Genomic DNA, 23,208 nt, shown 5'->3' with positions numbered 1-23,208 from the left:
TCCCGTGGTGTCTGAACAAAGGCCGGAAAACTGAGTTAGGAATCCGTGCAGGGAGTTAATTACTGTACCTGGCACCTCAATTAGGTTACTTCACACTGTTTACCTTGGCTCAACAAATTACACACTGGCTACATGCCCTTGTAAATAAGATTGTATTTTCTGGTAATAGTTCCTTAAAATTCATAAGCAGGACACCTGGTCTGATCCAAAAGCTACTTTAATGCTTTATATCAGTTGATAGTGTTTGACAGTTGTAGTGATATTGGCAGCTGGGGAAATTACTTTTCCTTCTCCCTCTGCCCTCCTCCTCCTCCTCCTTCTTCCGCTTTCTTCTTTTCTTTTCTTTTCTTTCTTTCTTTTTTTTTTTTTTAATGATTTTATTATGGATGGCGTGCTCTGCCCTCATGTCTGCCAGTAGGCCAGAAGAGGGCATCAGATCTCATTTCAGATGGTTGCTGGGACTTGAACTCAGGACCTCGGGAAAAACAGCCATTGCTCTTAACCGCTGAGCCATGTCTGCAACCCCAAAATTTTATGTATTTTAAAATTATCATATACTTAGTTTGTATGCAACAAAAATAGTAAGCGTTTGAGTCTGGAGATTTTGGGCTGTTTTACAAACGGTTTCACTTTGTTTCTAACCAGAGCTGGCCGTACACTTGGGAAATTGCACTTGCCTTAATTTCCCTAGTCCTCCACCATGCAGTTTCTTTCATCAGTGTTTCTTTGGTCACAGTACAGAATTTATTTAATAGAGTGTGTAGCCCTTGAACTGCCATTTTCCCGTCGTACTTTTTCGTTTTATTCGTCACGAAAGGACTCTGGCTTGGGTCAGGGGTCCAAGGCTGCGTGCGCCCGCGAACACCGGGCGGCTCCGGGGCGCCCCTGGCCGGGGCAGACTGGGACTGACGGCAGCGCGGCTCGGCGCAGAGCCGGGTGTGGCCGCCGGTGACTCGCGACCCGACGCAGGCGGAAGTGGGACGGGGCGACAGAGAGCTGGCAGTCGATTGGCCGTTTAGCGATCGTATGCTAATTAGCGACAGTGCCTCTTTCTCGCAGACTTGGAGAACTGTAGCAACTGAAATGTCCCGTGGACTTGGTAGCGGGCGATGTTCAGCGGGGAACGTGTCCCCGTTTGTGCAAATGCAGTGTGTCCGTAATAGCAGCGCCCAAGGGCAATGCGGCGAGCAGGTCGCGGAGCTCGCCGTGAGTAAGATGTGAGCTTGCTGGGTACAGTGTGTCGAGCTGGGCGGTGTGAGGTTAAGACTATACTTTCAGGGATCATTTCTATAGTTCGTTACTAGAGAAGTTTCTCTGGCTGTGTAGAGCACCCGAGACCACGAGGACGAGACGTAGTGTTCCCTCCTGAGCGTGAAGCCGGCTCTAGGTGCTGCTTTTCCGCAGCTGCCTCTTGCCATTGATGATCGTTCTTCTCTCCCTTCTGGGAGGGTGAGAGGGAGGGAACGCAGTCTGAGTGGATTTCGGTTTACCAATTGTGGTTACCAAAAATAGCTGCGTTGTTCGTGTTGTTTTGTCTGTTTTTTTGTGCTAAGTGTATTTTGTATGTTTCAAAGTTTCTCTACTAAATGTTAGTTTTCTTTAGTTAAGCTTTTTTATTTAAAGAAGAGTTTATAACGTCATTCATATAATTCCATTCTTGTTTTTGTTTTTCAAGACGTGGTTTCTCTGTAGCTTTGGAACCTGTCCTGGAACTAGTTCTTTTAGGTCATGCTGGGGTTAAAGTCGTGTGCCACCAATGCCCGGCATAATTTTTCTTATGGTCATATGATGAAAGTTATAATATGAAGTCAGGTATATTTTTGTGTGGTTTAGCGGCGTTTTTTTTTTTTCATTTTCATTTTAATATTTAAATTATCTCACTCTCCCCCCGTCCCCCCCCCCCCCCCGTCCCCCGTGTGTGTGTGTGTGTGTGTGTGTGTGTGTGTGTGTGATTGAGGAGTGCACAGGCCTGCCCCTATTTGGAGTTGTGAACCACCTGACCTTGGTGTTGTCATTCAAACTGAGTCCTCTGGAAGAGCATCACATGCTTTCCACGGCTGAGCCATTATCTCACTAGTCTGATCATTTTGTTTTCATTTACTCTGTCACTTGCTCAATAGAGAGACCATTTTGCAGTACTGTGTGTAGGATATAGAAGTCATAACATAGCATCTTTATGAAGTCTGCTATTTAGCATGGAACAAACTACATTGAACTCTAGTGTAGTAAAAAACTCTTAAGTTGAAATGCTTATGACAGGAAGCTTATAAAAAAAGTCAGTTTGACCAAGTCAGCTGAGATTTCCTGAAGGAAATAATATTTGAGCTGAATTCAGAAATACTTCAAGAGCTGAAGCTGGCAGGGGTGTGTAAACTCTGAATCATGAAAACATTTTCATAGGAGCATACATTTCCTCTGTCTTAAGACATTTGTGTATCATGAAGAATCTATAGCTAGCATCCTCTCCTGGGCACAGTGCTGGCTCTCGGTATTGTTTTATTGCAGTGCCCATTTGTCTTTGAAGGCATTCCTTTGGGAAACGGAGAGAGAACAGTGAGTGATTTTTATTACAAGTTTACTTAAATTTTGTTTTTTAAATAGTGTCTCATGTGTGGTGGCGCACGTCTTTAATCCCAGCACTTACCAGGCAGAGGCAGGCAGATCTCTGTAAATTCAAGGCCAGTTTGGACTACAGAATTAGCATGAGTTCCAGAACAGTCATGCTACATAAAGAAACCTTGTAGATGGGGGCGGTTAAGAGAAGAAGGAGGAAGATGTGTAATTGGTTGTTTTCTTTTACTTTTTTGGCTCTTTTACTCTTTACTCTTTTGGGGGGCCTGCTACCCAGCTTCCAAATAAATATACAGAGGCCTATTATTTTCTTCTGAATGTCTGGCATTAGCTTGTCTTGTTTCTAGCCAGCTTTTCTTAAATTCTCTCTTCTTTCTTTTACCTCTGGGCTTTTATATCTATTTCTGTACACCTTTCTTTTCTCTGTGACTTGCTGTGTAGCTGGGTGGCTGGCCCCTGACATCTTCCTCTGCTTGTTCTCTCTTGCTCTTCCTCCTTCCCAGATTTCTACTCTTGTTTTTTTTTTTTTCTCTGCCTGCCAGCCCTCCTTATTCTTTCTCCTGCCTTGCTATTGGCCGTTCAGCTCTTTATTAGATTATCAGATGTTTTAGACAGCCAAAGTAACACAGTTTCACAGAGTTAAACAAATGCAACATAAAAGAATGCAGCACATCTTTGCATCATTAAAATAAATGTTCCACAGCATAAACAAAAGTAACACACCTTAAAATAATATTCCACAGCAAAGAGGAGGTATGATCTCATCGTGACATCTAGGCAGGTCTTGAAGTGGCAGTCTTGGCCTTAGCCTCCTGAGTGCTGAGATTACAAATATTAGCAGCTAATGCCTGGCTCTGCTGTTTGTTTTATTTTAGTGTTGGCGATTACATGCTTTCTTTTTGTTGTTTTCTAGAAAGTGTGTGTGGACTTGCTTTGATGAGAAATTACGTTCAGTTTTTGTTTTGTTTTGCTTATTTACCAACTGCTAGTCTTTCAACAATTTCTCAGACTGAATTTGTTTCTTTGTAAATTAGAGTTAGTAACAGATTGTTATAACGGTTAAATTAGATTAAGAAACTGGGCAAATGGATGGATCTAGAAAACATCATATTGAGTGAGGTAACCCAGACCCAGGAAGACAAATACAATATGTACTCACTTATAAGTGACTTTTAGACACAAAGCAAAGGAAAACCAGTCTACAGTCCACAATCCCAGAGAACCTAGACAACGAAGACGGCCCTAAAAGAAACACAGATGGATCTAATCAACCTAGGAACAGAAAAAGACAAGATCTCAGTAAATTGGGTGTGTGAGGAATCATGGGAGAGAGTAGAAGGGGAGGGGAGCAGAGAAAAATATATAGCTCAATAAAAACAATGAAAAAGATTAAGAAACTGTAGTAGTTCAATAATCTCTTATCCCCATTCTGAAAAGGTTCATCCCTTCAATTAGAAATCTGTTTTTAACCAGTCTTTAAGCAAGCAGTCTACCAGTAATAGATATCCTAAGTCTCCAGCATGTTACCTTTGAAGTCTCTTCTTCACCCTGCCCCCATCCCAGTGAGTCATGGGAATTCTTCTAGAGCAGGCAAAGTTTCTCCACTTCTTTACCATGCCCCAATCCGGGTGTCTTTTATAGATACCTTGTAGAAGCATCAGAACTGCTGACCACAGCTTCGAAACTCTCAGTGACTTCCCTTTGCATTTAAAGCCTTAGGAGGTGTGATGGTGCATGCTCAGGCAAGACGGTCTTAAGTTCAAAGCCAGCTGTGGCTACAAAATGAGTTCCATGGTAGCCAAAGCTTTGTAGTAAGGCTCTGTCTCAAAGGAAGTGGGAAGTGGTGATACAGGTCTATAGTTTCCTTTATTCTAGAGGCTAAGGCAGAAAGAACACAAATTGAAAAACTGCCTAGGCTACAGAACTACTTCAAGGAATGCTGGGATGGACAATTAAAGTAGACACTGGCTCAATAAAACAAAGAGCTGGGAAATGCTTAGTGACAGAGATTTTGTTTAGCATTTGAAAGGTTTAAGTTTAATTCTTAGTCCTACTGGGGGTGGGGGGCGGGGAGAACTTCCTCGCCTGTGGCTCCAGCCTAGAACACTTGCCTTGGACGTGTTTATTTGGTTCCTGCTGGCCCTTTTCCTTCTCCTTCTAAACCCTGGTCTCTTTTTCATTACCTTGTTTTGTTTATTTTTGGTTTTTTTTGTATTTTTTATTTGTTTTGTTTTGTTTTTTGGTTTTTTTTTTTTTTTTTGGTTATGTAACCTTGGCTGTCCTGAAACTTACTCTAGACCAGGCTGGCCTGGTCTAGATCCTACTGCCTCTGCTTTGAGTGCTGGTATTGAAGGTATAGGCCATCACTGCTCAGCCTAAATATCTACTATCTTCTCTTGCTGAGGACTTGACATTAATTTATTTCACTGATTAAAGTGCATTTGTCTCTCATCATCTGGATGATTACTTTTTAAAAGTGTGAGTGTGTGTGTATATGTGTGTGTGTGTGTGTGTGTGCAAGTGGAGGAGTGGAGGAGGAGAGCAGAGGAGTGTCAGATCTACTGGATCTGGCCTTACAGACTGTCATGAGCTTCCTGATGTCCTGCTGGGAATCACACTTAGGTTTTCTGCAAGAACAGTATGCACTTTTAGCCACTGGGTCATCTCTCTTGCCCCTGGATAGCTGCTTCTTAATCATTTAAGTCTTGTCTTAAATTTAAGCTCCAAAGAGGTGCTTTCTCCAACCACTGCAGTCTAGATATCAAGTCTCTCTCTGTTTCAGCCTTGTCTTCTTCATGCCCCATAATCCAGCATTCTTTTGTGTATTTATTTGTTGTTTGATGTGGGATTCCCCTCTGTATGCTGTGAATATCATTGGTTAATGAAGGAACTGCGTTGGGCCTGTAGCAGAGCTATAGGGGAACAGAGCTAGGCGGGGAAAACTAAACAAAATACTGGGAGAAAGGAGGCGGTCTGAGCAGTCAGGAACCAACAAGTGGTCTCCTTCTAACAAATTGATGCCCAATGTGGGGTTAACTAAATCCACTTAAAAACGTGACAGAGCTTAAAAGGAAATTCTAGACACAAAAATACAGAGTTTAACACAGTTTCTTGCTGTTTGCTGGCAACATGCCACAGCTCTTTTAAGAGAGCTGACTCAGCTCTGTTACCTGACTCAGCGGTAACAAAAAAAAAAAAAAAAAAAAAAAAAAAGCCATGCCATTTTAAAATGCTGCTTTCTGGGCTGTGCTGCCAGTGCAACCTCTGGCTCTTTCAGGAGACCGAGCATTTAAATGGGGTTTGGAACAACATGCTACAGCTTGCGTAGTGGCAACATGGACCAGCTGTGTGCTAGAGATGGGGCACTACGCATGGCTCCCCCATGCTGGTCTGGGCAGGGCAAGCAGGAGTGCCGTATTTTCCCTAGCAATGGTGCAGCAGCTTAAGTTTTTAAAAAGCTCTTCGAATTTTAAGAAGCACTCCTAGACAGTAAAGAATTACAGATACACAATAGGACAGATTCAGACATAAAAAAAAAAAAACTCTAAACAAGTCACAGTGTTGGATAAATGTACATAGGCTTGGGATAAAAGAGTAAAAAAACCAAAGTACAAAAAGTCATAGATTAAAGGAATAAAGATAATAAAATAAATGTTAAAAAGTAATAGAGTAAAAACAAAAAAGCCACGTAAAGATAAAATATACAAAAAGAGTCTACATTATTGTGTTTTCTTTAAATTTTTTGACTGTAAAGGAGTTAAGTAACCAACATACATACTTTAAAGGTATTTTGTCTTCAAAATTTGGGTCTAAGGATATGTTGTTTTAAAAAAAGAGGTTCTTCTTCTGTTTCCACAGAGGATAAAAACCTATAAAATTCTTCCAGACTAATGTGGTTTAATAGACTACAACTCTCCGAGCAGTCACTGTAAATATCCCCCCAAAATTACTTAGCCAAACTAAAAACAGAAAACAGTTTAAAAAAACCACTCCAATATTCCCAAATATTGTTTATAAATGTTTGTTTACATTTAAAGGGAGATATGCTATAGAGATTTGCATTGGTATGGATCTTGGTTTATTGATACAAATTTAAAATCAATGTTGTTATATATATATTTCTGCTCTTATTAAGGTATTGTATTTGTATAGCTCATTTAAAAATGTAATGTACAATTTAAAAATAGGTTAATAGAGAGTCATCTATAATAGTCAAGCTTGTAGTCATGTTAGTTAGATCTTCTAGATGGACAGATAGGTATTTCAGATGGATGGGCATTCATCAAACCTTTCAAAGACTACAGAAGATGGCATTTAAAATGTTTTAATAACTTAAGACTTTTCATGACAATGAGACACATCTGCTCCTGGCAGCACCAATTACTTCAAAAGGAAGATGGGCATCAAAGAGGATACTTGTGGAGTTTGCTAGCCATTTGGACAAGAAACTGTTCTTGCCTGGACTGCTTGATGGTATGCAATGTAAACTAGGCATGCAGCACCCACAGAGATTTGGCTTATGAATTTGCCTAATGGTGAGATGGTCCTTTGGGGTTCCTGCTTCATGAAAAAAAGATATAAAGAGTCTGCTAGACATTCTACAGGACACAAAAGAAAGTGACTGACAAACTGCCAATATAGACAAAACTGTTCTTTAAATTTCTGCTTCATGAAAAAGTCTGCCAGATACTATGGGCTTATAGGCTGAAGATGGGTGCCCCAATGGTACAGAAAAACTTTGGGTGACTGTCCAGGCAGTGAGATGTCTCTATCATTTCTAGAGTTTTGGAAGTTGCTTACAATGTACTTCTTGTTTACTTAGGTAATATTATATTCTTCTGGAGTCTTTGATGGAGTTGAAGAATTTGTAGTTATACTTTTTCTTAGTATAAATTTATATATAGTTACAAATTTATAAATAATATTGTAACTATACTTATTTCTTGATACCTGTTTTGTTATATGTAATTTTATTGTGTTAAAGTTAAAACCTTCCTTTTTCTTGAAACAGAAAAGGGGAGGTGATGTGGGATTCCCCTCTATATGCTGTGAATATCATTGGTTAATAAAGGAACTGGTTAGGGTCTATAGCAGAGCTATGGGGGGACAGAGCTAGGTGGCAAAAACTAAACAGAATGCTGGGAGAAAGGAGGCGGAGTCAGAGAAAAGCCTTGTAACCCCACCCAAGACAGGCACCAAATTTTGCCAGTAAGCCACTACCATATGGCCATATACAGATTAATGGAGATGGGTTAAATTAGTATGTAAGAGTTAGCCAATAAGAAGCTAGAGCTAATGGGCCAAGCAATGATTTAATTAATACAGTTTCTGTGTGATTATTTGGAGGGGTCGGGAACCAACAAACAGCGTTCTTCCAACAGTTGTCTCCCCTCTTACACTAAGGCAGTTTGATTTTGAGTAGAGACACACCTCTATACCTGATTCTGTAAACGTAACAATAGTGCTTAGCATTTAGAAGAGCTAGATAATTGTCAAGATAGAAATTTTTCACAACTCCTGACCTACGTGTGTGTGTGTGTGTGTGTGTGTGTGTGTGTGTGTGTGTGTGTGAGAGAGAGAGAGAGAGAGAGAGAGAGAGAGAGAAAGAATAATTTGAGATAGCTTATGTAACCCAGGATGGCCAAAGACTTGCTATGTAGCTGAGGCTAGTCTTGATCTCCAGGATTTATTTCTTCTCCCTTCCAAGTGTTGAGATTACGACATGTCCAGCCTGTGGGTTCTACTTAACACTTGCCACTTTAGTGACATGAGTTATTTAGTCTCTTCAAACCTCAGCTCTTATAAAACTGAGAGTTTAATTAATTGTATTTATTTATGTGAAGCATTCAGAATCATACTGGGTATGTGGCAGACCTTCAGTAGTTAGCAGTTAATTTTTTTAACAGTTAATATATCAAAGAAGAAATTAGCTTTATTTTAAAATTTCAAAAATTGTAACAAGTTGACCTGGACCAGTGAGTGAGTCATTCTTCAGTGGCAGGATCCTGAGTGGACTAGCAGATCAGAAGATGACAAAAATGTTTGGGATCAGAAGATCTTTCACAAGCCATGTTTTATGCCAAGGACATTTCCTAAGAAATCCAACACCTTACATCCTGTTTCCAGGGAAGAAATGGACAGAGTCAGAAGAATCCATCATACAGTGGGACAAGTGGGACATAAGTTGTTTTCTTATTTGCTCTTTACTCCTTGGGACTTTTTTTTCCTTTTGGGGGGGGCAGCACCAAGCTCCCAAATAAATCACACATGGAGGCTTATTCTTACTTATAAACACCCGACCTTAGCTTGCTTGCTTTTAGCCATCTTTTCTTAAATTATCCCGTCTACCCTCTGGGCCTTTTCCTTTTCTTCTGTATATCTTACTTTCACTCTTACTCTGTGGTTGGCTGGGTTCCTGATTGCTGGCCCCTAGCATCCTCTTCTCCCTGTTCTCTCTTGCTCTTCCCCCAGATTTCTCCTTCTGTTTATTCTATCTGCCTGCCAGCCCTGCCTATCTTTTCTCTTGCTTTGCTATTGGCCATTCATCACTTTATTAGACCATCAGGTGTTTTAGACAGGCAAAGAATCACAGCTTCACAGAGTTAAACAAATGCAACATAAAAACACATCTTTATGGGCTGGAGAGATGGCTCAGAGGTTACGAGCATTGCCTGCTCTTCCAAAGGTCCTGAGTTCAATTCCCAGCAACCACATGGTGACTCACAACCATCTGTAATGGGGTCTGGTGCCCTCTTCTGGCCTGCAGGCATACACACAGACAGAATATTGTATACATAATAAATAAATAAATACTTTTAAAAACACATCTTTACATCACTGAAACAAATGTTCCACAGCATAAACAAAAGTAACACACCTTAAAATAATATTCTACAACATACAGAAGGCTAATAAAGCAATATTGCACAAAGGAAACACAGGGTATCTCAAGAATATTGCTGACCCAGCAGCACATAGTGGCCTTGGGACTGATAACTATAGCCCTGTACACTAGCAAGAGTAGGGTTCTCAGGATCCAAAGCTGCAATTCTCACAAGGCCCTGACCCTAGGACATTATCTGTTGGTTCAGCCAAGCATGTTTCTGGTGTTAGAGAAGGAAGTACCTACCTTCTACATACGATAGTGCCTCAGAAAAGCTCCCAAGGCCCTGGCTCCAGGCTGTTACTGGAACTACCAAGATGTTCCTGGTTTTGAGAAGGAGCTGTGTTCTTTTGTTATATACCAGGGCCTTAGGGAATACCTTGGATCAAACATGGTACAAAAATCGAACAAACATGGTACAAAAATCGAAGATTCTGTTTCTGACCCCTAGGTTTCAGCTATATTGTGGCTTCTTTCATTATTATTTGTTTGTTTGTTTATTATGTATACTGTGTTCTGCCTGCATGTCAGAAAAGGGTACCAGATCTCATTATAGATGGTTGTGAGCCACCATGTGGTTGGTTACTGGGAATTGAATTCAAAGTCCATGATTCCTTTTTTGTTTTGTTATGTTTGTTTGTTTTTTGTTTTTTGAGACAAGGTTTCTCTGTGTAGCTTTGGAGCCTATCCTGGAACTCAAATCTGTAGATCAGGCTGTCATCAAACTCACGGAGATCTGCTTGACCTCTGCATGCGCCACCACTGCCTGGCTAAAATGTGTAGCCCAGGCTGGTCTCAAATTCGTGATCCTCTTGCCTCTGCCTCCTTCAGCAAATCCTACTGCTGTACACCACCACATCCAGCTATTTTTTATTTAATAAATAAAGCTTTTAAGCCAAATATGAGGGAATAAACCCGATTGATCTACAGAAAACAGAGAAATGATCACCTGTCCCTCCTCTCCACCTTCAACAGTCAAAACAACTTTGCATCTTTTAAGCCCCTCCTTGTTATCTCTGTGTCCTTTTATCTTCTAAGTTGGCCAGAAAACTTTATGGTCTACTCCATTGGCTGTAGGTGGAAGTTTCTGTCCTGCCCAGTCCTGCAGCCATTCAGTCCCAAAGAAACACACAGAGGCTTATATTAATTCTAAACTGATTGACCTGTTAGCTCAGGCTTATTATTAACAAGCTCTTACAATTAATCCATAATTCTTGTCTGTTTAGCCACACGGCTTGATTCCTTTTCTCAGTGAGGCGTCCTCATCTTTTTTCTTCTGCATCTGTCTGGTAACTGACTCTCTGCCTTTACTCTTCCCAGAATTCTGTTGGTCTGCTCACCCCACCTATACTTCAATATATATAATAATCATCCTGCCTCTTCCCCTCCAGTGCTGGGCTTACATGAGTATGTTATCACACTTGGTTTGTATTTGAGATCTTAGCAGAATATAAGGTCATTTATAGTCCCTACACTTCTGAATGCAAGTGGTAGGTATTTACTGAATTACCAAGCGTCAGAAGTATTTGACTCAGGTGGTCAAGAAAGGTTTCTGTGAAGCAATGATGCTTATACAGATGGTTGAACAATAATTGAAGTTAAGTTGGGAAGAGATAAAAGGCTGGAGGTTCCAAAAAAAAAATTACTCCTAGACAAACAGGTTTGTAAAGGTGTTGTGACAGAAGGGGCACATGGTGAATATAAAACTGGCCTGTGAGACTCCAAGAAGGCAAGAGTCTATAGAAGGCCAGAGTGACTGGAGTGAGGGAAAAGACGTTTATATCTAGAATCGTTTCTTTTTTTGGAGACAGTATCTCACACAGTAGTAAGTGCAGCTGGTACCTTAATCAGGACAGATCGTGGTCTCCCCAAGTGTGCCATCATGCCCAGTTTTATTTCTGGTACTTTGATCACAGAATGGAACTTATCCAATCCCCCAGAATGGAATTTATTAAATAGAGGCCAGACTTGGCATTTTGGCACACACTTTAATCCCAGCACTTGGGAGACAGTGGTAGATAGATATTTGTGGGTTTGATCAAGGCCAGCCTGGTTTACAGAAAGACTTCCAGTTCAGGGCCACAGTCAGAGCTTGTATCAAAAATAAATAAATAAATAAAAATAAAAAAGGTGTTGGGCCCTAAAGCCCCACCAAGGAGGAGGTCGCCCCAAGAGACATTCTCAGCACGGTTGATGCAATAGCAAGAAGAATTTTTATTCTGCTACAGCAGAGGTCCCTCAGCCTCGAGAGGAGAAGGACCCCGGCTTTGTCTATTACAGGTTCCTTTAAAGGGAAAATCACAGAATTAGGGAGGGGGTGGTACAGGGTACAGGGTGGTACAGAATCAGTACAGAGTGATACAGAATCAAAGGGAAAGTCCAGAAATCATTTGTCTACCATTTTGACTAGTTCATTTATCGGTTGGCTCACTTTAATTAATCAATGCTATGGTGATTACCTGCAGGAACACCTGTAGGTCGTCTCACCCTAGTTCCAGGGCCTGTGTCTATGGAAGAAAGATTACAATGGCAAGGGAAAGTACTCAAAGCTCCAACGCACTCGTGGTTAGTTACCTGGGTCTTGGTTCACAAGGAGGGGGATGTAGTAGTGTTAAGGCACCCCAAAGTTTTTCAAAGGAACAAATGGACACTAGACTTGCTAGTGTAATCTTGTAATCTAAACATTCTGAAGGCAGATGCAGGTAGGTTACTGAAATCCAAAGCCAGCCAGGGAATATAGGCTAGCAATATAGCGAAACCTTCTCCCAATTACATCAAATTTTTTTAAAATTAAAGAGTGTGCAATTCAAAATAAATAGTGTACAGTCTTTGAACTGCCATTTTCCCGTCGTACTTTTTCGTTTTATTCGTCACGAAAGGACTCTGGCTTGGGTCAGGGGTCCAAGGCTGCGTGCGCCCGCGAACACCGGGCGGCTCCGGGGCGCCCCTGGCCGGGGCAGACTGGGACTGACGGCAGCGCGGCTCGGCGCAGAGCCGGGTGTGGCCGCCGGTGACTCGCGACCCGACGCAGGCGGAAGTGGGACGGGGCGACAGAGAGCTGGCAGTCGATTGGCCGTTTAGCGATCGTATGCTAATTAGCGACAGTGCCTCTTTCTCGCAGACTTGGAGAACTGTAGCAACTGAAATGTCCCGTGGACTTGGTAGCGGGCGATGTTCAGCGGGGAACGTGTCCCCGTTTGTGCAAATGCAGTGTGTCCGTAATAGCAGCGCCCAAGGGCAATGCGGCGAGCAGGTCGCGGAGCTCGCCGTGAGTAAGATGTGAGCTTGCTGGGTACAGTGTGTCGAGCTGGGCGGTGTGAGGTTAAGACTATACTTTCAGGGATCATTTCTATAGTTCGTTACTAGAGAAGTTTCTCTGACTGTGTAGAGCACCCGAGACCACGAGGACGAGACGTAGTGTTCCCTCCTGAGCGTGAAGCCGGCTCTAGGTGCTGCTTTTCCGCAGCTGCCTCTTGCCATTGATGATCGTTCTTCTCTCCCTTCTGGGAGGGTGAGAGGGAGGGAACGCAGTCTGAGTGGATTTCGGTTTACCAATTATGGTTACTAAATGTAGAGAAGCGTTTTCCTTTGGTGTTTTTTGGTCATAAACATCCCCTTTTAGCTGGAGAAAAGGGAATAATCTAGGATTGATTGGCGGAGGAAAGGTTAGTCTGAGCTAATAGGTGAGATCTATTGGTTAGGTACCTTCTGGTGCAGGTTAGGGGAAGCTGCCTGAAGATGTCTGACCATCTGCTACTTATAGATCCTGGTTTGCCGCTGTTCCTTCTTCTCTCACTTCAAAGCTACAGTGAAGCCTATATTGAAAATTAAAAATATAATATTGTAAAAAAAGGAAAAAGACTGCACTGAAGTAAAGTGCTATAGGAGTGGTAAACCTGGCCCCACAGCCATCTATCAGAGTTAGGTTCAGTTAGTTATCACTGTTAACAGCCTAATTATTCCCCCGTGTCGCCCACTTTTTCTGGTGATGGTTGTAAAATTATCTCTGAATCCTGTTCACTGGACAAAGGTTGGTAGAAAGAGGTATTCCCAGGCCAGTGAGCTTTACTTGTAGTGCAGTTTTTACATTCAGCTACAAGAAAGGAAAAAAAAAAAGCTGGACACACCTTTAATCTCATCACTAGCGAGGCAGAGGCAGGCAGATCTCCGTGACTTCAAGGCCCAGCCTGGTCTGCAGAGCAAGTTTCAGGACAGGCTCCAAAACCCTGTCTTGAAAAACACCCCTCCCCCCAATAAGGTGTGTGTGTGTGGGGGGGGTGATAAAACTCATTTTGCACGTGTCTAAGCTTTCATAAATAAATAACTTTAGTTTTTACCATAGTGCTGGCCTTGGATTGTCTGACTTTGGAAACTTAAATAACACTGAGTGATTTCTATATCTAGAACACACAGTTGAGTGGGAGCAGCAAACTGAAAAGACAGACATGCTGATGCAATCGGGGTTCAGAGAAGAAACTCCACATCCTAGTGACCTTAGAAATTCATCTGAGAAATTCCAAGGGAAAAAAGGAACAAGCATGCACTTTTGTTGATGGGAACACTCTTTATTTTCTCATGATGGATTCTGCCAGTTTCTCCCAGTTTATGCCATATTGAGTTCTGCCAGTTCCCCCCAGCTTTCTTTGTTCTACACAGCTTATAATGACCCACAACATTTGCAGGCATTGTATCTGAAACTCACATACCATTTCTTAAGTAAATGATAAGAAACAGTCCTCTCGACAGTTCTAAGCAGTAAATCCAGATTAATTGTCACATAGCAAAAAAGAGCACATTCTTTCAATGAACTCCCTAGTTAGTGGGCTGCAGACCGCAGCTACAAAAGGAGGCGTCTTTCTGTTTCTTAGTCTGTAGAGGTAGTCTTATAAAACTAAGCTACTAAGGAGGCCAAAGGAAATAAGGAAATCGTGTGTTATATCCTAATCTTTTTAGTGTTAAAACATTTTGTAGTTAGTGGTCATAAAAGCCGGCTTCCTCATACTAATTAATTAATACCTTTATTAATGAAGAGCCATTGTCGTCAGAAAGAGAGTGCAGCCTGCGCTGAGCCGAGCTGTAGCTGAGAAGCATCTTGTGGTGTGCTCTCCAAAGCACAGTGACATTAAAAGGTGTTTAACCCTTGACCGTGGAAAGGGAAGCTGTAATTCTTGGGACTGTGAAGTTAGTTTATATTTTGTAGCGAGCCCTGGCCAGTTGAGGAATCTTATCCCGTGGTGTCTGAACAAAGGCCGGAAAACTGAGTTAGGAATCCGTGCAGGGAGTTAATTACTGTACCTGGCACCTCAATTAGGTTACTTCACACTGTTTACCTTGGCTCAACAAATTACACACTGGCTACATGCCCTTGTAAATAAGATTGTATTTTCTGGTAATAGTTCCTTAAAATCCATAAGCAGGACACCTGGTCTGATCCAAAAGCTACTTTAATGCTTTATATCAGTCGATAGTGTACGGCTATCTTGGCAGCTGGGGAAAAGCTGTTTTCTTTCTTCTTCTTTTTTAATGCTCAATGTAATAAATTTATTTTTTTTACAATTTATTTTAATTTTTTTCTTTTTACATACCATCCCCATCTACTCCATCCCCTCCTTCTCCTGCCCCACCTTCATATCTCCCCATCCCAACCCCATCCACTTTTCAGAGAGGCAAAGCCTCCTTTGGGAAGTCAACAAAGTCTGGCATACCAAGTTGAGGCAGGACCAAGCCCCTGCCTCCTGTATCAAGACTGAGTAATGTATCCCACCAATGAATTCAATTCTTTTTTGGGGGGAGGGTGGAGAAGGGCGTTCAACGTGAAGGTCAGAAAATCAAAACAGCCAGCCACTGACTCTTGCCTACACGTCTGTCTGAAATGGCGATCGTGCCTCCAGGGATCTCAGAGACTGTGTCTGAGAGTTGTCTCCTCCCATCTTTGTTGTGCCCAGATCACGCAGCCAACAAAAGGGAGACCACCAGAAACCAGAGCAGACCAGACTGCAGATTGCAAGTTTAACTCTTTTATTGCAAGTACAGGCGAGTACAGGCAATTACAGGCTGGCCATGAACTTCTTCACTACCCCGTAACAACAAGGAAGAGAGAAGTTAAATTTTTTTTTTTTTTTTTTTTTTTTTTTTTTTTTTTTTTTGTGGTAGGGTTAGTGTTTTTGAGGTGGAACTTTAGAAAGGCCTTTTGTTTAGAAAGAAGTTGTTTTGGCACGGGTGCAAGGTTTTTTTGCTCGCTCCCATTCTGCTAACTCAGTTTTCTCATTGTTTTCTTTATCACCAAGGTGGCTGGCTGGGCTGAGCTGAGTGTTCTTGTGCTTGGAAATGCGGGTGGGAGGGGGGATGGAAAGTGCTGTCTTTCTGGGAATGTGAGGCTAGTCTGTGTTTCTAATTTTAAAACATTCTGTTAGGAAATTCTCACCCCTTTGAGAATAAGGGGTGAGGGTCTCACAGTCTTATGTTCATCTGTAGGGCCGGGAATAGAGGTGTGCACTACTACCACCCGTTTTCTCTGGCAAACTAGTGTGGCTAATGGTTAAAGGTGTGTTTTAGCACTGCCTGGTCTGATCTTCAGACAAGCTTATTTCATTTTCTTTATTGATCTATATATTTTTCTCTACTCTTCCCCCCTCCACGATCCCCACACTACCAATTTACTCAAATCTTGTCTTTTTTATTTCTGATGTAGATTAGACCGTATATGTCTTTCTTAGAATCCTCTTTTGTTTTCTGAGTTCTCTAGGATTGTGAATTGTAGACTGGTTTTCCTTTGCTTTAGTCTAAAAGGCATTTATGAGTGAGTACATATTATATTTGTGTTTCTGGGTCTGGGTTACCTCACTCAATATGTTTTCTAGCTCCATCCATTTGCCTGCAAATTTCAAGATGTCATTTTTTTCGGCTGTGTAGTACTCCATTGTGTAAATGTACCACATTTTCTTTATTCATTTTTTTGGTCAAGGGGAATTTAGGTTGTTTCCAGGTTCTGGCTATTACAAATGGTGCTTCTATGAACATAGTTGAACACATGTTCTTGTATGATTAATCATCCTTGGGATATATACCCAAAAGTAGTCTGCTGGGTCTTGAGGTAGGTTGTTTGCTAATTTTCTGAGAAATCACCAAACTGACTTTACCAGTTTGCACTCCCACCAGCAATGGAGGAGTGTTCCCTTTACCACACATCCTCTCCAGCATAAGCTGTCATTAGTGTTTTTGATCTTGGCCATTCTGACAGGTGTAAGATGGAATCTAAGAGTTGTTTTTGCATTTCTCTATGACTAAGGGTGTTGAGCATTTTAAGTGTCTTTAGCCATTTTAGATTCATCTATTGAGAGTTCTCTGTTTAGGTCTGTACTCCATTTTTTATTCAATTATTTGTTCTTTTGATGACCAGTTTCTTGAATTCTTTGTATATCTTGGATATCAGCCCTCTGTATGATGTGGGGTTTATGAAGATCTTTTCCCATTCTGTAGGCTGTCGTTTTGTCTTGTTGAACGTGTCCTTTGCTTTACAGAAGCTTTTCAGTTTCAGGAGGTCCCATTTATTAATTGTTTCTCTCAGTGTCTGTGCTACTAGGGTTCTATTTAGGAAGTGGTTTCCTGTGCCAATGCATTCAAGTGTACTTCCCACTTTCTCTTCTAAGAGGTTCATTGTGGTTGGTTTTATGTTGAGGTCTTTGATCCATTTGGATTTGAGTTTTATGCATGGCAATAGATAGGGATCTGTTTTCATTCTTCTTCATGTTGATATCTAGTTATGTCAGCACCATTTGTTATATATGTTTTTTTTTCCATTTTATACTTTTTCTTCTTTGTCAAAAATCAGATGTTCGTAGGTGTGTGGATTGATATCTGGGTCTTAGATTCTATTCCAGTGGTTCTCCTGTCTGTTTCTTTTGCCAATACCAGGCTGTTTTCAGTACTGTAGCTCTATAGTAGAGTTTGAAGTCAGGCATGGTGAAGCCTTCAGGAGTTCCTTTATTGTACAGGATTGTTTTGGCTATCCTGGGTTTTTTGATTTTCCATATGAAGTTGAATACCCCTCTTTTGAGGTCTTTGAAGAATTTTGCTGGGATTTTGATGGGCATTGCATTGAATCTGTAGATTGCTTTTGGTAAGATTGCCATATTTAGTATGTTAATTCTACCTACCCATAAGCAGGGGAGATCTTTCCATTTTCTGGTATCTTCTTCAATTTCTTTCTTCAAAGATTTAAAGTATTTGTCATACAGGTCTTCTATTTGTTTGGGTAGAGTTACTCCAAGATATTTTATGCTATTTGTGGCTATTGTGAAAAGTGATGTTTCTCTGATTTCTTTCTCAGCCCATTTATCATTTGTATAAAAGATGGCTCCTTATTTTTTTGAGTTAATCTTGTATCCTGCTACATTATTGAAGGTGTTTATATGAGTTGTAGGAGTTCTTTGGTAAAATTTTTGGGGTCACTTATGTAAACTGTCACACCATCAGCAAATAGTGAGAGTTTGACTTATTCTTCTCCGAGTTGTATCCCCTTTATCTCCCTTTGTTGTCATATTGCTCTAGCTAGAGCCTCAAGAACTGTATTGAATAGATACAGAGAGAGTGGACAACCTTGTCTTGTTCCTAATTTCAGTGGGATCGCTTTGAGTTTCTCTTCATTTAGTTTGATGTTGGCTGTTGCCTTGTTGCCTTAATTATGTTTAGGTATGTTCCTTGTATCCCTGCTCTCTCCAAGACTTTTATCATGAAGAGGTGTTGTATTTTGTCGAAGGCTTTTTCATCATCTAATGAGATGATCATGTGGTTTGGTTTCTTTTCCAGTTTGTTGAAGTATGGTGGATTGCATTAACAGATTTTTGTATGTTAAACCATCCCTGAATCTCTACAATGAAGCTTACTTGGTCATGATGGATAATTTTTCTGATGTGTTCTTAGATTTGGTTTACCAGTATTGAGTATTTTTGAATCAATGTTCATGAGTGATACTGGATTGCAGTTTTCTTTCTTAGTAATAATGTCTTTGTGTGGTTTGGGTATCAGGGTAGTAATTGTAGCCTTGTAAAAAGAGTTTGGTAGTGTTCCTTCTGTTTCTATTGTGTGGAACAATTTGAGGAATATTGGTATTAGTTCTTTGAAAATCTTACAGAAATCTGTGCTGAAACCATCTGGTCCTGGGCTTTATTTATTTATTTTTGGTTGGAAAATTTTTGATGGCTGTTTCTATTTCTTTAGTGGTTATAGGTCTATGATTATAGGTCTATAGGTTATAGGTCTATCTGGTCTTGATTTAATTTTGGTAAGTGATATTTATCCAGAAAATTGTCCATTACCTTTAATTTTTTCAATTTCATAGAGTACTAGTTTTTGAAGTTTGACCTGATGATTCTCTGGATTTTCTTTGTGTCTGTTGTTATGTCCCCCTTTTTGTTTATTTAGATGTTATCTCTTTGTCTTTTGGTTAGTTTGGATACAGGTTTGACTATTGTATTGATTTTTCTCAAAGAACAAACTCTTGGGGATGGAGAGATGGCTCAGCGGTTAAGAGTATTGCCTGGTCTTCCAGAGGTCCTGAGTTTAATTCTCAGCAACCACATGGTGGCTCACAACCATCTGTAATGAGGTCTGGTGCCCTCTTCTGGCCTTCAGGCATACATGCCAGACAGAATATTGTATACATAATAAAAAAATAAATATTTTTTTAAAAAACGAACCAACTCTTTGTCTCTTGATTCTTTGTATTGTTTTCTTTGTTCCTATTTTGTTGATTTCACCTCTCAATTTGATTATTTCCTGCCATCTAGTCCTCCTGGGTGAGTTTCCTTCTTTTTGTTCTAGAGTTTTCAGGTGTTCTTTTAACTCACTAGTGTGGGATTTATTTTTTTTTTGATTTATTTATTTATTAACCATACAATGTACTGCTAGCATGGAAGGCACCAGGTCTTATTACAGATGGTTGTGAGCCACCATGTGGTTCCTGGGAATTGAACTCAGGACCTCTGGAAGAGCAACCGGTACTCTTACCCTCTGAGCCATCTCTCCAGCCTGATTTTTCCAACTTCTTTATGTAGGCATTTAGTGCTATGAACTTTCCTCATAACACTGTTTTCATTATGTCCCATAAATTTGAGTATGTTGTGTAGTCATTTTTGTTGAATTTTAAAAGTATTTAATTTCTTACTGTTTTTCTTCCTTGATGCATTGGTGATTTGGGTGAGTATTGTTTAGTTTCCATGTGTTTGTGGGCTTTCTGAAATTAGTGTTGCTGTTAAATTCTAAATTTAACATGGTGATCCGATAAGATACATGAGGTTATTCCATTTTTTTTTTGGTATCTGTTGAGGTTTGCTTTGTTACCTAGTATGTGGTCAATTTTTGAGAAGATTCCATGAGATGTTGAGAAGGAAGTATATTGTTTTATGTTCAGTTGGAATGTTTTATAGATGTTGGTGAGTCATAACATGTTAGTTCCTTTATTTCTCTGTTACTTTTTTTGTCTGACTGACCTGTCCAGTGTGAGAGTGGAGTGTTGAAGTCTCCCACTATTAGTGTGTGGGGTTTAATGTATGATTTAAGCTTTAGAAGTGTTTCTTTTACATATGAGGGTGCCCTTGTATTTGGGGCATAGATGTTCAGTATTGAGATTTCATCTTGATGGATCTTTCCTGTGACAAATTTGAAATGTCCTTTTTCTCTTTTCATTGATTTTAGTTTGAAGTCTGTTTTGTTAGATATTAGGATAGCTACAATCTGTCAGCCTATGTCTTCTTATAGGTGAGTTGAGTGCATTTATTTTTAAAGGATATTAATGAACAGTTATTACTAGTTCCTGCTATTTTAGTTTTCATTGTTGGTGATATTATTGTGTGTGTTTCCCCTTCCTTGGGATTTGTTGCTGTAAGATCATCAATTGTATTTTTGTTGATGTAGTCAACTTTCTTGGGTTGGAGTTTTTCTTCTCGTACTTTGTGTAGGGCTGAGTTTGTGACTAGGCAATGGTTAAATCTGGTTCTTTCATGGCATATCTTGTTTTGTCCATCTATGGTGATTGAAAGTTTTGCTGGGTATAGTAGTAGGGCTGTCATCCGTGGGCTCTTAAAGTCTGCATAACCCTTGATCAGGACCTTCTGGGTTCCATTGCTTCCACTGAGAAGTTATGTGTAATTCTGAAAGGTCTGCCTTTATATGTTACTTGGCCTTTTTCCTTTGCAGCTCTTAATATTCTTTAATTATTCTGTATGCTTAGTGTTTTATTATGTGACGAGGGGACTTTTTTTATTTTTTTTGATCCAGTCTGGTGTCCTGTAAACTTCTTGTATCTTCATATGCATATCTTTCTTTTGGTTGGGAAATTTTTCTTCTACAATTTGCTTGAATATATTTTCTGTACTTTTGAGTTGGACTTCTTCTATCTCTTCTTTTTAGGTTTTTTTTTTTCTTTTTTCATTTTTTTTTTCTGAAACAAGGTTTCCCTGTAGCATTGGTGCCTGTTCTGGAACTAGCCTTTTTTTTAAAAATTTTATTGATATTTATTGAGCTCTACACTTTTCTCTGCTCCCCTCCCTGCGACTTCTGTCACCCCTTCAATCCTCCCTCAAGGTCACCATGCTCCCAATTTACTCAGAAGATCTTGTCTTTTTCTACTTTCTACTTCCCATTGTAGATTATATCTATGTAAGTCTCTCTTAGTGTCCACATTGTTGTCTAAGTGGTTTATAGGCTGGCTTTCTTTGCTTTATGTTTAAAAACTACCTATGAATAAGTACATGTGATAATTGTCTTTCTGTGTCTCTGTTACCTCACTCAAAATAATGTTTTCTAGCTCTATCCATTTTCCTGCAAAATTCGAGCTGTTGTTATTTTTTTCTGCTGTGTAGTACTCCATTGTGTAAATGTATCACCTTTTTCTTATCTATTCTTTGATCAAAGGGCATTTAGGTTGTTTTGAGGTTCTGGCTATGGCAAATAAAGCTGCTATGAACATAGTTGAGCACATGTCCTTGTGGCATGATTGAGCATCCTTCGGATATATACCCAAAAGTGGTATTACTGGGTCTTGAGGAAGGTTGTTTCCTACTTTTCTGAGAAATCGCCACACTGACATCCAAAGGGGTTGTACTAGCTTGCATTCCCACCAGCAATGCAGAAGTGTTCCCTTTCCCCCACAGCCTCTCCAGCATAAGTTGTCATCAGTGTTTTTGATCTAGGCCATTCTTAAGATGGAATCTCAGAGTTGTTTTGATTTGCACTTCTCTGATGACTAAGGATGTTGAACATTTCCTTAAGTGTCTTTCAGCCATTTTAGATTCCTCTGTTGAGAGTTCTCTGTTTAGGTCTGTACTCCATTTTTTATTGGATTATGTGATCTTTTGCTGTCCAATTTCTTGAGTTCTTTGTATATTTTGGAGATCAGCCCTCTGTCTGAATGTGACATTCTGTAGGCTATCGTTTTGTCTTGTTGAACGTGTCCTTTGCTTTACAGAAGCTTTTCAGTTTCAGGAGGTCCCATTTATTAATTGTTTCTCTCAGTGTCTGTGCTGCTGTGGGTTCTATTTAGGAAGTGGTTCCCTGTGCCAATGCCTTCAAGTGTACTTCCACTTTCTCTTCTATAAGGTTCAGTGTGGCTGGCTTTATGTTGAGGTCTTTGATCCATTTAGACTTGAGTTTTGTGCATGGTGATAGATAGAGGTCTATTTTCATTTTTCTGCATGTTGATATCCAGTTATGCCAGTACCACTTGTTAAATATGCTTTCTTTTTTCCATCTGATATTTTTTGCTTCTTTATCAAAGATCAGGTGTTCGAAGATGTGTGGATTGATATCCAGGTCTTCTATTCGGTTCCATTGATCCTCCTGTCTGTTCTTATGCCAGTACCAGGCTGTTTTCAGTACTGTAGCTCTATAGTAGAGTTTGAAGTCAGGGATTGTGATGCCTCCAGAAGTTCTTTTATTGCACAGAATTGTTTTGACTACCCTGGGTTTTTTTTTCTTTTCCAAATGAAGGTGAGTACTGTTCTTTCGAGGTCTTTGAAGAATTTTGCTGGGATTTTGATGGGCATTGCGTTGAATCTGTAGTTTTCTTTCGGTAGGATTGCCATTTTTACTATATTAATTCTGCCTACCCAAGAACATAGGAGGTCTTTCAACTTTCTGGTGTCTTCTTCAATTTTTTCTTCAAAGATTTAATGTTCTTGTCATACAAGTCTTCCACTTGTTTGGTTAGAGTTATTTCTGAGATATGTTGTGCTATTTGTGGCTATTGTGAAGGCTGTTGATTCTCTGATTTCTTCCCCAGCCCTCTTATCATCTGTGTACAGGAGGGATACTGATTTTTTTTTTAAGTTAATCTTGTATCCTGCTACATTGCTGAAAGTGTTCATGAGTTGTCGAAGTTCCTTGGTAGAACTTTTGGGATCACTTATGTAAGCTATCATCATCAGCAAACAGTGAGAGTTTTACTTCTTTTCTGATTTGTATTCCGTTGATCTCCCTTTGGTGTCTTATTGCTCAAGAACTATATTGAATAGATATGGAGAGAGTGGGCAACTTTGTCATTTTGCTGATTTCATTGGAATTTCTGGGAGTTTCAATTTAGTTTGATGTTGGCTGTTGGTTTGCTGTATATTGCCTTAATTATGTTTAGGTATGTTCCTTGTATCCCTGCTCTCTCCTTGGATGCTCTCTCATCCTTTATCATGAAGGGATGTTGTATTTTATCAAATGCTTTTTCGGCATCTAATGAGATGATCATGTGGTTTTTATTTTTCAGT

At 40.2% G+C, this 23,208-nt stretch overlaps 1 protein-coding gene and 2 non-coding genes across 7 annotated transcripts in view; all 3 read left to right on the top strand.

Annotated features, from left to right (window-relative positions):
- The window catches only part of Tex14 (testis expressed 14, intercellular bridge forming factor), a 156,025-nt gene that overhangs the window by 40,931 nt on the left and 91,886 nt on the right, over positions 1 to 23,208 (top strand). The gene's annotated exons all lie outside the window — the stretch shown is intronic.
- Positions 1,263 to 1,479, top strand: LOC148120817 (small nucleolar RNA U3). The gene has a single exon (XR_015738957.1). It is a non-coding gene; the product is annotated as a small nucleolar RNA U3 (small nucleolar RNA).
- LOC148120816 (small nucleolar RNA U3) lies at positions 12,779 to 12,995 on the top strand. Its single transcript, XR_015738955.1, has one exon. It is a non-coding gene; the product is annotated as a small nucleolar RNA U3 (small nucleolar RNA).

The sequence above is a fragment of the Myodes glareolus genome, chromosome 9, assembly GCF_982192425.1.
Source record: "Myodes glareolus chromosome 9, mMyoGla1.1, whole genome shotgun sequence".
Lineage (NCBI taxonomy): Eukaryota > Metazoa > Chordata > Mammalia > Rodentia > Cricetidae > Myodes > Myodes glareolus.
Note: the sequence above shows the minus strand (reverse complement) of the source record. Positions and strands in the feature narration are given on the sequence as shown.